The sequence below is a fragment of the Mixophyes fleayi genome, chromosome 11 (assembly GCF_038048845.1).
Source record: "Mixophyes fleayi isolate aMixFle1 chromosome 11, aMixFle1.hap1, whole genome shotgun sequence".
Classification (NCBI taxonomy): Eukaryota; Metazoa; Chordata; class Amphibia; order Anura; family Limnodynastidae; genus Mixophyes; species Mixophyes fleayi.
The window spans coordinates 48,021,782-48,039,989 of NC_134412.1; the positions used below are offsets into that span (position 1 = coordinate 48,021,782).

General features: G+C 41.7%; 1 protein-coding gene across 2 annotated transcripts in view; it reads right to left on the reverse strand.

The window, feature by feature from the left end:
* Positions 1-18,208, reverse strand: part of USP2 (ubiquitin specific peptidase 2) — a 94,959-nt gene that overhangs the window by 49,089 nt on the left and 27,662 nt on the right. The window contains exon 1 of one of the 2 annotated variants that reach the window (XM_075191184.1): positions 8,771-9,027. The exons of the other annotated variant lie outside the window; for it this stretch is intronic. The gene's annotated coding sequence lies outside the window, so the exon portion shown is untranslated. Of the gene's footprint in view, positions 1-8,770; positions 9,028-18,208 lie in introns of those variants that run through there. 2 annotated transcript variants of the gene reach the window in all.

Genomic DNA, 18,208 nt, shown 5'->3' on the forward strand with positions numbered 1-18,208 from the left:
ACTGGCAATAATGTAAGCACAAAAACTGTGCGGCGGGCGCTTAATGGAAAGGGTTTCCATGGCTGAGCAGCTGCATTCAAGTCTCACATCACAAGACCAATGCCAAGCGTCAGATGGAGTGGTGTAAAGCACATCGACACTGGACTGTGGAGCAGTGGAAACTTGTCCTGTGGAGTGATGAATCACGCTTCTCTGTTTGGCAGTCAGATGGGAGAGTCTGGTTTTGACAGATGCCGAGAGAACGTTACTTGTCTGACTGCATTATGCCAACTGTGAAGTTTGGTGGAGGAGAGATAATGGTATGGGGCTGTTTATCACGGTTTGGGCTAGGCTCCTTATCTCAAGTGAAGGGCAATCTTAATGCTTCAGCATACCAAGTCATTTTGGACAATGCAATGCTTCCCAACTTTGTGGCAACAGTTTGGATAAGGTCCTTTTCTATTCCAGCATGACTATGTCCCAGTGCACAAAGCAAGGACTATAAAGACATGGCTTGATGAGTTAATTGTGGAAGAACTTGACTGCCCTACAGAGAGCCCTGACCTCAACCCCATGCTACACCTTTGGGATAAACTGGAATGAAGTTTGCAAGCCAGGCCTTCTCGTCCAACATCAGTGCCTGATCTCTTAAATGCTCTACAGAATGAATGGGCACAAATTCCCACAGAAACACTCCAACAGCTTGTGGAAAGTCCTGTTATCATTGCAAAAGAGGGACCAACACCATATTAAAGTATATTTATTTGACTACAATGTCATTATAGCCCCTGTCCGAACACCTTTGTCCATATAGTGTATATGCTCCGCTTTGTGATACAGAACACATGATGTACACCCTTTTGTCTTCCCTGCAGCCTCCATCTTTGTTTCTTTCTCCCTTACCTAAGGTAATGAAAACCTGTATCTCCCTCCCCATGTGACAGAATCCCTCTCCTTTTCTCCTACTCCCTGTTCTCCTTTTATGACAGCCTCCCCCCGCCTCAGTAAGTCGCATACAGGTCTGTACACAGGGCCGGTGCTAGCATGTTGGGTGCCCCCTGCAAAGAATAAATTTGCGCCTTCCTCTTTTAGAATTTTTTTGTTCATTCAATAATGCTTTTTCTTTTAACACAAATCATATCATACACTTTAATAAAGAGATTAATATATATAATACAGTAAACAGAAAACATGAATTGCTTTACAAAATAATATAAATGAAGAATATGTATTCTTTGTAATAAGATTTTACATATTTGGAAAATTAGTTTGGTTGTGCCCCCTCCATCACATGGTTCCCCCCTGCCTTCATCACACAGTGCCCCCTTATCACATGCTGCCCCCCCTCTCCTCAACCACACGCTGCCCCTTCTCCTCCATCACAAACTGACCCTTTTCCTCATCCACATTGCTACTCCCCTCTCTTCCACTACACTCTGTCCCCACTCTCCTTTTTCAACCTTGCTGTCTCCCCTCTCTTTATTTAACCTTGCTGTCCCCCCTCTCCTTTTTCAACCTTGCTGTCCCCCACTCTCCTTTTTCAACCTTGCTGTAACCTGCCCTCTTCTTTTTCAACCTTGTCCCCCCTCTTTTTCAACCTTGCTGTCACCTCCGTTATTTACTTACCTTTCTATGACATTCTTCTGTCTTTTCTGTCTTCTGTTCTTGGCTCAGTGTGCTATTCCTCTCTGCGCGCTCCTCACTGACAGTGTTGGGACGTGATGAAGTCACGCCCAACACTGCCAGGAAGAAGGGAATAGAGGTGAGGGGGCGGAGGGCGTCGGTGCACTCGTTTTTTTTTCTTCTAGTTTTTTTTTTGTACTGGTGAACAAGCGGGGATGGCAGGCGGGAGGAGCGCCGCTCAGTCTCGGTGCCACCCCCGCCTTCCTTACCCTGCTTACTGCATTCCGCTGGCCCTGTCTGTGCAACACATGGATACATCGTTTCACATGCATGGCCAGTGCAAGCCCAGGGGACACAGATGGTGCCCTCCGACTTGGAAGCATCTCTAGCCCCCCCTGGTTCTTACCTTGACAGGTGGGAGGTGGGGACAGCATACTTGACTCCTCAAACTGGGAGTGTAGTGCTTGGCTGTGACAGAGCCAAGCAGCACACTCTCAGCGTAACAGTGACATGGGGAAACAGCAGTCAACATTTTCAGCATTTTCACATGTAAGATGCTGCTGGCTGCTTTGCAGGGGCATTAAAATTATATTATGCGTCCTCCTTACTGTTACTTCACTACAATTCACATCATCCACCATCAGTAAACTATTACTCCCAGTAATAACTCTCACTGCACTACCCTCCCAACATACAATATAAAATACTTGCCAACTCTCTTGGTTGTCCGGGAGACTCGGGAGACTCCCGAAATTCGGGTCGGTCTCGAGGACTCCCGGGAGAGCTGGCAAATCTCCCACATCCCACAATTGCGGGGCTAAAATGACGCAATTCGTGGTGAATCGCATCACAGTGCTCCGCACCCTCCAGACCTCTAGACACGCCCCTCTCCCAGATACTACTTGCCAAAGGTAGGCAAGTATGCAATATAACTACACTATTAATACCTGCATGCACAATCACTGTCCTACCACTACAAACACAGTAGCTCACAATATCAGTCTTTTACATCAGTATAAAGTACAAATCATCTATATTATGCAGAGGTCACTAAAAGGCTCTCTTAATTGTGCAGTGGCCATTTAAACGCTCTCTCTTTATTATGCAGTGGTCACAAGACAGCTTTTTTTTATTTTGCAGGGGACACTAGAAGGTTCTCTGTATTGTGCAGTGGTCACTAAAAGGCTCTCTATATTGTTGAGGGGTCATTAGACAGCTCTCTGTATTGTGCAGGGGTCACTAAAATACTCTCTGTATTGTACAGGGGTCACTAGAAGGATCTCTGTGCTATATAGATGCCAATCAGATATTTATCACAATACATCATCATCATCATCATCATTTATTTATATAGCGCCAACATATTCCGTAGCGCTTTACAATTGGGGACAAACGTAATAAACTAATAAACAAACTGGGTAAAACAGACAAAGAGGTGAGAAGGCCCTGCTCGCAAGCTTACAATCTATGGATACATAATGTTATCGTGATAAATTTCCTAATACTGTTATCATGTGAGAATTTTTGTTATCAAACTTTCAGCCTAACAGAGAGCGCAGAGCATTACCAGTGTATTTGAATTTGAAGGGGTTGTAGGGTGACTTAACACTGTCTAAACCAATGATGGGCAACCTGATATACTTCAGGGGCAGCATGGTTGGTCCTCTAACCTTTAAAAGGGCCGCACATTACCCTTAATCTCAGTAATAAGTTGAAACAATATCTAATTAAAGAAAGAGACAACTATCTCTGTCATCAGGTATTTTTATGTAAGATAAAAAATAAGTATTACAAACTATGCCAAACAAATCTTAGAATAAATCTGGAAGCAGCAGGGGGCTGCAGGTAAAGTCTCGGAGGGCTGTCTGATATCCTTCAATGGTATAGAGTGATAGATATGCCTCTTGCATAGTGGTGGTGTGGTGGCATCCACCCCTGGAGAGTGGTGTGCGTACATTGCATGCCTCTTACCAATTTGGCCATGCCTACAACATGAGAATATTTTCCAGGGCCAATTTTAGTTCCCAATCCAACCCTGAATGTGGCAATGGGAGTGACTTGGTCACTTTTAGTTCCCAATCCAACCCTCAATGTGGTAAAGGGAGTGACAGGATCTTCTCACACAGACAGGCCAGGTCACCATAAAATCCAAGAGAACAGTGGAGTCCATATGTTATGCCCTGTTCCCCTAAACTTCTCTCCTGTAAGTGAGGAATTATAGATAGCATGCTGGGACTTGTAGTCCCATAACAGCTGAAGAGACACAGGTTGCCTAACACATATGTGGTGCTAGGTCTGATATGAAGTGTCCTATCTGGTGCCAAGTCTGATATGCAGAGCTATATTTGGTGCCAATTGTGATATGCAGAGCCATAATTGGTGAACATTTTAATATGTAGATCATACTTGTCAACTCCCGGAAACTTGTTTCCGGGAGAGGGGGTGTGACTGGAGGGCGGGAGGGGGCGGGGCGAGGCCAATCGCGTCATTTTGGCCCCGCCCCCGTGACGTAAATTACGGTTTCGCGGGAAGCGATTCTCTGTGAAATCCAGGATGAGGGAGAAATGCCAGCTCGCCCAGGAGCCTGGGAGACTGACCCGAATTTCGGGAGTCTACCGGACTTTCCGGGAGAGTTGGCAAGTATGATGTAGATCAATGTATTTTTCCTCTGAAATGGAGCTGGAAGGTGCAAAATGAGCCCTATTAAAACTATTGATCAAGTCCTCAACTCAACAGGTCTGAGCTGGTGCAAAATGCTAGTGTTTTTATGTAGTAGACATGACTGTAACTCTAAAATTGTGCACTCTCCACCACATCATTAACCTTGTTCTGGAAAACCAAATATAGTTTTAGCACAGCTTTACAAAATTAGCAGCAATCATCCTTTCTTAGCAATGACTACCTTCTCTTTGCCTAATTCGTCCAATAGAATTGTATTCCTTCAACTGAAATGGGAAAAAAGAAAATGCTGCACTGTGAGATTCTCTACTATGTAGCTTTTTGTGGTGGGGCAGCTAAGTTAGGGAAGTAAAATATATGACAAATTTGAAAAAAGTCTTACAATATATAAAGTAAAATAACTAAATATTAATATTCCAAATGGAAATTTTAGATATCTTCTGTCCTCCACAGGCAAAGAAAAAAACCTGTTATAGTCAAATTTTCCTTTCAAGTTGCAGGCCAACAAGACAAAAAATAAGAATCACTAGATTTCCTGACTAGGGGCCTGATTCATTAAAGAACTTAAATTAAGAAGTTTCTTATTTAAGTCTCATGCACAAAACCATGTTACAATGCAAGGGGTGAAAATTAGTTTTCTGTTTTGCACATAAGTTAAATACTGACTGTTTTTTCATGTAGCACACAAATACTTGATAGCTTATTTGTACACTGAAATTTAAAGTTGATATTTGTGTGCTACATGAAAAACAGTCAGTATTTAACTTATGTGCAAACCAGAAAACTCCTTGCATTGTAGCATGGTTTTGTCCAGGTGACTTAAATAAGAAACTTCTTAATTTAACCTCCTTAATGAATTAGGCCCCAGGACTTGATACCCTCTACCAAGCAAGGTATCCTCCCTCTGCATGAATACAGATTTGACTATATTGAATAATAGGATTATTTCCTGGATTTGCCACATTACCTCCATCAAGATGAATAATATATTACCAAGACTTCTGTACCTCTTTCAAACCCACTGCAGTCCTTTCACCAAAAAACAATGATGCAATTTCTTTGGTCTCGATAAAGCCTCATATTTAAGCTTTTATTCTGCAAAGACTATATGCTTCTGGTGGCCTGGGCATTCCCAGTCTTAGCAAATACTAATTGGTGCAATGCATACAGTGGTCCTCCCCACTGGTTACAAAATTTGGGTCAATGTAAAATCAGCAGCTTTAGGTGTGACTCCCCACAGTGTAATCCCACAAATTATTATCTTTAGATGCCTCTTCCAGTTGATACAGTTGTTTAGCTTCATCTTCTTCCTCTTTCATCTACATAGGGGGCAACCCGATGATCTTTCTGGGTCTCTCTCCTCAGATGTCTCTACTATGGTGTAGAGTAGATTACAGCACAGTACAGCAGCAGGATTAATAAGATAGGGGCTCACTACAGTTATTGATGCCCCTGAGTCTCTCAGTCCTTCTTCCTGCAGGGTCCCACTTGGACTGGCTGTACGGTAGTCAAGGTCAAGGGTCACAGGCAAGCAGGATAGTCAGTAAACACGCCAGAGGTCAGGGTTGCGGGCATCGAAGCAGAGTCCAAAGTACAAGCCAGAAGGGTCAGGGTCACAAGAGAGCAGGCAGGGTCCAAATCCAAGCAAGGGGTCATACACGAGAAATCCGACAGAATATCCACAGGACAGGAACAAGGAGCAAAGCAGGTCAGCAGAACTATAATAGCAAAGCTATAACTGGCAGTGAGGCTGCAGACCTCACTGCCTTAAATACCAAAGTCCACCAATCAGAATCATACACAGCCCCCTGCAGATAATTACATTAATCAGCCCACAGGCTGTACCTGTTTGCGCGCATGCGCCAGGCTTCCAGCACTGCCGGGACGCGGCACTACACGAGAGGCGGCCTTGGCAACGGCCGGGCAGGAACCGGAAATGACGTCCCAATCGTCAAGGTGACGGCCGGGACGCCAGAGGTCACCAGAAGTGAGCCGCGGCGGCTGTGAGTACCGCAGCGGCCCGTAACATCCTGTGCGTTCACCTGGCTGCAGTTATTCCTCTCCTGAAAAACTCGGCTCTCCAGACTGGTGTATGAAAAACCGCCTGTGGTTATCCCACCGCTTGCCACCAGAAATCTGTGACACGATGGACCGCCTATGTATCTTGTCTGTTGTTGCTGGGAACCGGCTGGGCTCACTTTGCCACCGTTCCCTTTCATTATGCCAAATGTGCCCTCTAACCGCAGTAGGAGGGACTTATAAATGCTGCCACCACTGGACTCTTTACCGGCATCCAGTACCTGGTTTCCTCTGGGTAACTGACGCTGCTTGTGTACCCCGTTACTGATGTACCTGGGCTGGTACCCCTGACCTCTTCCTATGGATCAGGGTTGCTGTGGATGGATCTCCCCTGGTCTATCACACTGACCAGAGCTGCTGGATAACGGGCAGAGCGGTGGTAATGGAAAGCTGGGTCGAAATCTCAGAACAGCCGGGGATGGATTAGTATTGGGTCTAATTTGTAGGTCACAGGTATAGAGAAGTTTCAAAGCAGGTCTTTGAAGCAAGTCATGTTTATTTGCTCACCCTGGTTGAAGGTACCAGTGAGCAGGTCAGATGAAACAAGAAGAACAATTTTCAATACAAAGCAGTGCTTTTTATGTAGTTTTTGGACACAGCCTCACAGGGTAAGCCAGTCCCCTGAGGTCTGAGCTATTTTTAGAATCAGGATGCAATATGTTTACCCAAACATGGATTTACATGCAATGCTAAGCTATCAATATTTACACTTATCTGTGATATCCTAAAATTTTCTGTGATTTCCTGCATCTTGTTTTAGACACAGGAAATCTAACAGCAAGACTAATTAAACATTCCTGTGCCTTCAGGTGCATCAAAAGGTCTTATTAACATGAGATTAACATGGGTCCTTTCTTCAGACGGTTGCAGAATGCACATTCCCAAAGAAAAGTTACAAAACCCCAAACAAGTCATTTCCCTACCAAAATACATAAAGACTTCCTTATAAAGGCTTATTGCATCAGATATATACTTCAAAAATAATGCATTTCCTGTAGGAAAGTTAAAACAAAAAACTAATTTCTACCCCTGGTTTCAGAAATAAAGATATTTCCTTTACCAAAATACACACAATATCAAAAATAAGTACATTTGCAATTATATAAATAAGCGCCCTGCACTATTTCCTTTAATTAAATTTATACCATAAGTTATTTATAAGTGATCCAGTCACAATTACCCTGTAAGTAAGTTTCTTAAAAGCAACACAAAAACCCAAAGACAGTTGTTGTCATTGTCTGCATATCTCTTTGCTATCAGTTTTTTTTGCTAATTTGGTGATATATATACTTTTTTATTGCTATAAACAAATGTGTTACGCACTTTGTCGATAATGCGTATCTGCATTGTATTGCTCTGAGACTTTCAATAAACCATTAAATAAAAAGTATGCGTTCCTTTGTTCCTTTAATGACACTGGAATGTGTCCTTCCCACAGAAACTTGGACTGCACTATTTATTTACTGATATATTTTTTGTAACAATACATTTCTGAAAGGGTCTTTGACAGAATATTACTTTCAAATTCTTGGGACACAGTTTTTCTGTTTATGTTGACTTTTTTAACCCTTCACTAGCACCACAGTCAAGGAGCCAAGCTCTCTTCATCATCATCACGCTAAAATGATTGTTAATATTAATCTTTCTAGAGTAAACTTTTATATCATATATTTTAGCAATGTTACAGCAGCAAATATATTATTAAGAAACATGTGGTCTCCATCGCTTTATTTTTTTAAATGTAATTCTATATTGCAACATTTCGATGTATCTCTCCCATTACATAATAATACATGTAATCAGAAATCTATAAAAACAATAATTGCCATATTAGAAGGGTTTTGATACTTATTTACATGCCATCTGTAGAATACACATCACCTGCATAATTAAGAATATACCTTAAAAATATTAATTTTAGCTGTATGCACTGGATTATGTAATTTATCCCTTTCAAATCTTATTTTTTATATGTGCATATTGTGTTATTATCTTACTAATTTTGAATCTAGTATTTTCACTACCGGCACAGTGACTACAAATTATAACTCCTGGCATCCTTTGCAGGCAGCCATTCCCTTCCTGAACCCTAAGGTTTTGTACCCTAATATTCATAAATAGATTTACAAAGCTACAAACAACATAACATAAACAAAAAAAATTCAGAGTCAATGCTAGTATATACAATCCTGTCCCAAAAGCAGAATATTTTTAAAAGAAAGGGAGACTGTGGTATTTGGGTTAAAAAAGTGGGAATGTCCTTATGAAAAAGGGACAGTTCTGAGATATGATGTTCTAGTGTTTATGTATTGTAAGGTTAAACAACCTTGGTACTGATGACAAGTGCTTCCAGTGTGAGAAGTGTAAAACTAGAAGATAAATATTTCATCCACAGTACAAAGACACTCACCGCTTCCCTTCACTCTGTCCTAGGCCTCCTTTTCAGTCCCATAGCCACATTAATTTCCTGAAAATAGAAAACTGTCTTTTCTTCACGCTTTGCCACCTATGTGGTTTCCTTTGTTATCTCTTTTCTTCTCTTGATGCTGGTCTTTCTTTATGTAATTTTGTTCTTGTCCCCATCTCTTTAAAACTTCTGCTCTGAATTTTTCATTTTCTTCCTAAACACTTTTCTTTCTTGTTCAAGTTTTGTCAAACCTCAATTGAAGGACTACCCTTTTACCCTTACTGTTGTCTATTTCCCTTTGGGGCCTGTTTCTGGCATTCAGTTAGTTTTCTTATAGCTGTTTTGTACCTCTCTTGATTGTTGTCTCTTGTTTGCCCAGTAAGACCTCTTTCTCATAAGTGTAGCTATTTTCTCTTTGCTTTCTTGAATTATAATCCTTCTTTCAGTCCTCAATATTTCAGAATAACTCACTTAATCATTTTGGTATATCTTAACGCTCTTTTTTTAACTGTCCTCTGCTTTATGTGTGTGTCTTTCGCTCTCTATTTCTCCTGTGTCTGTTTTCTTCCTCACTCCTGTAAGAGGAGCCGTTGTGTCTCACATGGCTGTTGAGTCCCTGTTACCTTGGGAATGACCCTGATTACAAACACTTTTCATGCTGCTCATTGAAAGAGCTGAAAGCAAACAGTGACATACTAAATTCTACCTAGTATTTACTGAATAAAACAAGTACAGGCCTGTCCTACATGCAAACAGGGGATCCACAGAAAATGATGGGTGGGGAAAATGGGGGAGTCTTTCAATAGACCTGTCCAAACAGGGCCTGGCTGGCAGATTTTAGCCCGGCCCGCCACAGCACTGGTCCATAAGTAGCGGCCCATCCTTACAGGGTGGTTTTCGGTACAATATATATTTATCAATATAAAAAATATGCTATTTAATATTTTAATGTTACTTAATCTTAAATAATGAAAATAAATAATGCAACAAAAAATAAAACTCACTTTATATTGCATTTTTTTTTATATTGCACTTTTTTTTATATATCTTCACCTTACAGCACCTCTCAGCACCAAGCTGATTATACCTGGATATATATATATATATATATATATATATATATATCTCTCTATATATATATATATATATATATATATATATATATATATACTATGGGCCTGCGTCATTAAGGAGAGTAAGCACAAAAAAGGAGTAACTTTGTATCTGGTCAAAACCATGTTGCATTGGAGGGGGAGGTAAATGTAACATGTGGAGACAGATTTATAGTTATGGTAGGGCATGTCCTAGATCAACTTTAAATTTTAGTGTACAAATCAAGCTATTACGTATTTGTGTGCTAGATGAAAAAACAGCCAATATTTAACTGATGTGCAAAATAATAAACTAATTTGCACCCCTTGCATTGATTAACATGGTGCATCCCAAAGAACATTTACTCCTTTTTTTTGCCTTACCTTCCTTAATGACTCATGCCCTATATGGCTATAAAATTACAACAGTAAGAGGAACAAATAACAGATATGTCTGTCCCATCATCATATTACTGCCCCCTTCATCACAAAATTCCCTCTTCATCACACTGTCCCCCTTCATCACACTGTCTCCCCTTCATAACACTACTGCCCCCTTCAATACATTGTGCCCCTGCATCCCACTGTGCCCATGTATTACACGTTACCCTTCATTACACTGTGCATTTTAACACACTGTGCCCCTCATCATACTGTTCCCCTCATTACATTGTTCCCCTCATTACTAACGTTTAACACACTGTGCCCCTCATCATACTATGCCTCTCGATACATTGCCCCTCTCATTACTGTGCCCATCATTACATTGTCCCCCTCAGTACTATGCCCCTCATTGCATTGTCCCCCTCATTACTGTCCCTCTCATTACTGTGCCCATCATTACATTATCCCTCTCATTACTGTGCCCCTCATTACTCTGCACCTCATTACATTGTCCCTCTCATTACTGCACCATTCATTACTGTCCCCCTCATTACATTGTCCCCTTCATTACTGTGCTGCTCATTACATTGTCCCCGTTATTACTGCGCCCCTCATTACATTGCCTTCCTCATTACTGAAACCCTGATTACATTGTCCTCCATATTATATTGTACCCTTCACTACTGCACCCCTGATTACATTGTCCCCTGCATTACTGCACTGCACATTACATTGTCTCCTCATTACTGCACCCCTCATTACATCGTCTCCCTTTGCACAATTCCAATTTACTTACCTTCCTATCCTCTTTGTTTCTTCTCAGCAGTTCCTCCCAGTCCAGGTCCTCACTGACAGCATTAGGACGTGATGATGACAACACACACAGCAGTCAGTGAGGAGGGTAATTTGGTGGTACAGGGTTCCCGTAGTCTAGTGGAGGACCCCTATAGCACTGTCATTGGAGCAATGCAGGCATCGCACACTATTTAATGTGGCCGCATTATTCATTGATAGAATATTATACTACAAGCTGTAGTACAATATTCTATGAATGAATGAACGACACAGCCGCATTGAGTACTATGTGATGCAGTCCGCCTATGCATGGACTGCATAGGCTGCCTGCACCGCATTCCCACTGGACCACCAAGCGACCCAAAATGGATTTTGTGCATCTGGCCCGGGGGGGCACATGACATCCGTCCCAGCCTATGCTATTACTATTTGTTCGCTATTAGCGTTCATGTGCCATGGTTGTTATTACTGAGCATTAAGACTTTTGATTGATGTTTTGGTACTTTAAGTACATTATTACACCAGACTTTGCTTAGATATGAGGTTTGTGCGGATGGAAATTTTACAAAACATGTTTTATATATATTTTAGAAATGTATTCATGGCATCTGAGGAGAATGTAGAGCACATGAAGGATTTCATTTTGGCATATTTTCCCATCCCTGCTTGTGGCAAAACAAGTCAAAAGTCAAACAGTCAGAAGAGGTTGAGGACTTATGATGAGATGGTGAGCCTTCCCTATTGACCAGAAGCCATTATCCAGAGGCTCTTGCAGATTGAGCCAGAAGGAAGTTCCAAAATATGTGGACTATGTTCAGAAAGGAGCTCAATAAGCTGGATGCCTCAAAAAGATTTGGGGTAGAAGTTGAATATATCTATGTACCCAGGTTGTGGTAATTTGACCCCCTCGGTTCTCAGCTAACCAGGAAATGATCAGACCATCCACTGGCAACTTGCCCCAAAAGAAGTCCACTTCCTCACCTGTCCAGAAGACGAAGAGATACCATCAAGTGGCATAGTAAGTAAACACATAATAAGTAATGCAAAAATTAAGTATTTAAACTTTAATAAAAATGAGACCATAGTATTTTAATGTAAATACATTATAACCAGAGTCGTCTTTCCCATTGGGCACAATGGGCAGGTGCCCGGAGGCCCTGCAGTCCAGGGGGGCCCGTCAGAGGCAGCGCAAGAAAAAAAAAAACCTGAAAAAAAAAAAAGATGAAAATACTTACCTTGCGGTTAGCTGGCGATCCGGCTCCCTCCCTGGTCTCCTCCTCCGTGCGGCGCTCGCAGTGCATGTCATGCCCGCCCGACATCCATTGCGGAGCGCGACGGAGGAGGAGACCAGGGAGGGAGACGGATCGCCAGCTGACCGCAAGGTAAGTATTTTCATTTTTTTTTTCCTTGCGCTGCCTCCGACGGGCCCCCCTGGGCTGCAGGGCCTATATATATATATATATATATATATATGTATATATATATATATATATATATAGGGGCCCCAGTGCATGGCTTTGCCCGGGGGCCCAAAATGTTGTTAAGAGGGCCCTGATTATAACATGTCATTCTGATAGGACACGGCACCCTCACCATTAAAATATTGCAAGTACTCCTCCCTGTTTAACCTAGCCTTTTCACTGGCATTTCTCATTTGAGAAGACTCCAGTAGTGTCAACCCTGTTACTTCCTCAACTTCTACAGTATGCTCCAAAGTAGAAGTTGGGCTGCTCACACTGGGGCTTTTCCGCCTTACATAGTTGTGTAAGACACAACATGCCATCACCACATTGTCTATTTTGTCAGGACGAAGATTAATGACAGTATGGAAAATCCAAACTCTCTACTCAATTTATCAAAAGCTCCACTACTTGCCTTCCTCTTGATAATCGGTAATTGAATATTCTCCTTTCAGGTGTGAGTGCTTTTTTGAGTAAGGTTTTAAAATATAATAATATTTTATAATTTATATATATTATATAATATTATAATTAGAGATGCTCACTGATCCCTGTGTTTTGGTTTTGGTTTTGGATCCGGATTACCGTCATGTTTTGGTTTTGGTTTTGCCAAACAGCCATTGCGTGTTTTGGTTTTGGTTTTGTTTGGTTTTGTTTTTCTATTTTGTTTAAAAATCAATGTTTTTGGGCATAAAATAACCAAATTTAGTGCTCCACCTGTTTCTTGAATAAGTAATGTATTTGTAAAGCTAATAAATTGTCAAATAAACAGTTTCATTCCTGGTAGGCCTTCATTAATTCTACACACAAACCAGATTGTCTTCCTCTCCATCTATGCAGCCATCGTCTTTGGATGTATATTACACCCTATACTTATAGTTAAATATGTAAAGATATGGACAAAGGCAGTTTGGTTTCTGTCTGTATAGGCCCCCCTCCACTTGTAGAAAATACTCAAAAATTCAGCCGTTATAGACTGTACAATATTAATTGAAATGGACAAAGCCAGTTTGGTTTCTGTCTCTCTAGGCCCCCCTCCACTTGTAGAAAATACTCAAAAATTCAGCCGTTATAGACTGTACAATATTAATTGAAATGGACAATGGCAGTTTGGTTTCTGTCTCTATAGGCCCCCCTCCACTTGTAGAAAATACTCAAAAATTCAGCCGTTATAGACTGTACAATATTAATTGAAATGGACAAAGCCAGTTTGGGATCAGTCTGTGTATGACACCCTACCCTTAATGAGAAATTGCCCAAACAGCAGTCTTTCAAGATGGTGCGTGATATAGAAATGCCCCAAGTCCCTTTCCTCTTTGGGGGTAGATTGCACCCTACACTTAAATAGAAAAAAAAGATGTTATCGTCATCAACTTGAGCTTCATCCTCACCCTCATCAGTGTGTACGTCATCATCACAGACTATCAATTCATCGCCGCTTGAATCCGCCATTAGAGAACAGTTGGTGCTTGGATGTCTTAGATGGTGAAGGCCTTCCTCGTGGAAGATGTAGTTCATTTTTATAAACATCATTTTCTCCACTTTTTAGGAAGTAACCTTCTACAATGATCACTGACTAAGTTCCCAGCTGTGCTGAACACTCGTTCAGAGTTTATACTGGAGGGTGGGCAGCTTAAGTATTTCAAAGCAAGTTTGTATGTGGGTTACCAAATGGCCTGCTTTTCTTCCCAGTAAGGAAAGGGACTGTCTGACATTTCCATATCAATTACCTCTTGAAAATAATTCTGCACCATCCTTTGCATGTTATTACTCATATTGGATGGAGTTATGGGCAAGGTCACACATTTCTTTGAAAAATCCTTCAAACCAGCCCAGATGTTAAACAGCTCTAGTCTGCCCCCTGTGTCTTCCCTGCTTCTTTTTTGAAAATTAAATTTTTTACGAGCAGCAGCTGCATGAGAAACTGAAGGAGGACACGACGTCAAGCCAAGATCCAGTTCAGCGGACAACTTGCTGAGCAATAGCTCCTTTTAAAAGTTCACATCTAGTTCATTTTGAAGCAAAGACTCAATTTAGGTCTTAAACCTTGGATCAAGCACAGTGGCCAAAACGTACTGATTCGAGTTCAAGATCTTAATAACTCGAGGATTATTGTGAAGCAAATTAAGTACTTGATCTACAAGGCCAACATACTTTGCAGAATTGCTTGCTTTAATCTCCTCCTTCAGTTTCTCAAGCTGCTTTTCTAATAGTCTAATTAAAGGCTAATTAAAGGATTGACTTGGCTCAAGCTAGCAGAATCTGCACTCACTTCACACATCACAACTTCAAATGGTTTCAGCACCTTGCACAGCACTAAAAGGATTACCCAGTGTGCAAGAGTGAAATACATCCCCCCTCCTTTCCCAATGTCATGGCTTGTGCAATACGCTTGGATGGCTTTGCGCTGTTCCTCCATCCTCTGAAGCATGTACAGGGTGGAATTCCACCTAGTTACCACCTCTTGCTTAAGTTGGTGGCAGGGCAAGTTAAACTGTTCTTGGAGCTGCTGCAATCTCCTACATGCTGTGGAAGAATGCCTGAAATGGCCTGAAATTTTATGGGCCACCGAATGCATCTCCTGCACCTCACGGTTATTTTGTAGGAAGCTCTGCACCACCAAGTTGATGGTGTGAGCAAAACAGGGAATGTGATTGAATTCACCCAGCTGTAATGCTCGCACTCTATTGTTGGCGTTATCAGAAATGACATATCCTGGGGAGAGTCCAAGTGGTATAAGCCATGTATCAATCACATCTCTTAGTTTGCAAAACAAATTGTCAGCTGTACGCCTGTTAGTGAAGCCGGTGATACAAAGAGTGGCCTGCCTGTGGTGTACATGCTGCTGCTTAACCTGCTGGTGAAGGTGAACGACCAACCCAGTGGGCTGTCACAGTCATGTAGTCTTTGGTTTGACCACTTCCACTTATCCACATATCTGTGGTTAAGTGGACAGTGGGCAGAGTGGCATTTTTCAGCGCAATCTATTTTTGGTATATTTGTGGAATAGCTTTATGGGAAAAATAATGCCGCGATGGAATTCTGTAATGCAGACACAAAACCTCAATTAACTGTGGAAAAAACAGCTGCGTTAATTGTGGATATTGGACGCAGATCTAGCACTAACATGGCAGCCATGGCGTCTGTGATTCGCTTGGCGACTGGGTGACTGCTGTCATATTTGGTCCCCCTAGCAAATGATTGTTTCACAGTTAATTGTTGAAATGTAGGACTGCTCTTTTCCTTGGCCTTCTTCTGGGCTGATGATTCACCCCCAGCAGCTGCAGCAGCAGCAACAGCAGCAGCAGTGGGACTAACGCTTTCTTCAGAGGAATCATTTATAGTGCAGGAGTCATCCAGCCTTACTAAGAGGGATGCGGGGCTAACTCCGAGCGCTACTGAAGATATTGATGAGGATGGTGTTGTGGGTGTATTTTGTAGCCGTCGGAATGTGGGTCCTAGCTGATGATGGAGTGCTTGTAATATTTTTGGAAGAACTTTCAGCTTTTCCCAACACTTTGCCATGAACTCTAGTCAAATGGCGTAACATAGACGAGGTTCCAAGATGGTTAAGGTCCCTCCCTCGACTGTGGCTTGACATATACTACAAATGGCTATACAATTGTTGTCTGGATTTGGGTAGAAATAATTCCACACATAAAAAGTGGATTTTTTTGTTTTATGCCCAGGCATGACAATGGCCTTTTTCTTCTCACGTGCCAGAACTGCTGCCACTGGTGCAGGACTTACACAAACAACCTCATCCTCATCAACATCCTTATTAGCACCCTTCTTTATGGGTACACTAACAGAATGCTCCCGATTAGACATACCACTGGTGGATAGACTCTCCACAGGGATTGGTGTCATTTCTGATTCACAGCATACATTATCCTTTAATGCCTCACTGTTTTTATGCAGCTCGGCTTTGACGCGTACCAGTAGTTGTGCACCACTTTTAGACTCCAAATTACTTGGTCTTGCTTGCTCACGAGTGACCGTACAAGAAGAAGGCTCTGTAACATTTTTTGATCTGCCACCAGGGGTGGATCCAGAAGTTAATTGTTGGGGGGCGATTTAGGGAGGGGGGGGCGATTCAGCAGAGAGAGTTAGGGAGAGAGTCCCGCCCGGCTGCTCTGATTGTGTCAATCAGAGCAGTTGGGCAGGACTCTCTCCCTAACTCTCTCTGCTGAATGGATCTGCACATAGTGTGCAGCCGCCGACAGCAAGCCCCTGCTAGGATCCGCCACTGTCTGCCACTAATAGAGAAAGGCGAAGGCCTCATTCTTTCTTTGCCAATGCGTGTATAGAATGGCATGTTGGCAATTTTTTTTCATCAGCACTTAACTTTTCCACAGTTACACTTCTTTTTCATTTCAACACGGTAAAAAAAAATTTTGTGTGTGCTTTTTTCCCTGATTTAAAAAGATGTACTTTTACATTGCCTTTCCCAGATGACGTACTGGGAACACTACCATCAGGACTGGTGACAGAACCTGGTTGCTGATTCTGCTCATATGTGGACTGCTTTGAATCCATTTTAATGAGCCCAAAGCACTTGTAGTGCCAAAAATTGTATTAGATAGATAGATACTGCTGACAAATATGACTTTTTTGACAGACAGAAAAATTATTGTTTCACACTGGGGAATATGGGACACCCCAAAGCACTTGTAGTGCAATTTTTTTTTACAAATACTGCTGACAAATATCACTTTTGACAGCCAGAAAAATTATTGTTTCACACTGGGGAATATGGGATACCCCAAAGCACTTGTAGTGCAAACAAATTTTAGAAATACTGCTGACAAATATCACTTTTGACAGCCAGAAAAATTAGTCTAAAACACTGGGGAATATGGGACACCCCTAAGCACTTGTAGTGCAAAACGTTTTTAGAAATACTGCTGAAAAATATCACTTTTGACAGCCAGAAAAATTAGTTTAAAACACTGGGGAATATGGGAGACCCCAAAGCACTTGTAGTGCAAAAAATTGCAAAATAAGCCTCCTCTATCCTCCTCTTTTCCTGCTCTAACAATTCCTAATAGAATTTGATTTAATAATAGAATTGAATAGATTCGAAATGAAAGAATAATAGAAAGAATAAGGTGTACAATTATTGCTCTGTCCCTGCGCTAATACAGCCTCTGACCTAACCCTGCTCTCTCCCTCTGTCAAATGGCGATGGATTGCTGTGGAGGCTGGTATTTATGCTTTTCAAATCTCGCAAGAACCGAGCTCAGAAATACGAATACGTCATGATGACGTTTTGCCTCGATTTAGATTCCGATTGGGCGGGAGAGTACCGAGCCTGACTCGGATAGGCAAAATTCGGATGGATTCGGATCTCGAGGAATCGAGCCCGCCCATCTCTAATTATAATATAGCTTGAAGTTCAAGCGCTTTATCAGTCACAAATACAAAATTAAGGCCCAATTTAGTTTGGGCATGTGTTGGCAAATTCACTGCTTTGTTTTTCAGTTTCCAATACCCCACCATCTGATACTGTGCCATTTTTTACAATGTCAATGAATAGAAATTCATATTTTGCATCCACTATGTGGCCATCAGGATAATACTGAACAATACTTTGTAATAGTAGAGATAAGAACCACTTTTAGAGAGTGGCATAATTCTGTCAGTTTGAGGAATTACACAGTTTGTCAAATTCTTCAGAGAAAACTTGCCATTCCTCAACTGTCGATGGG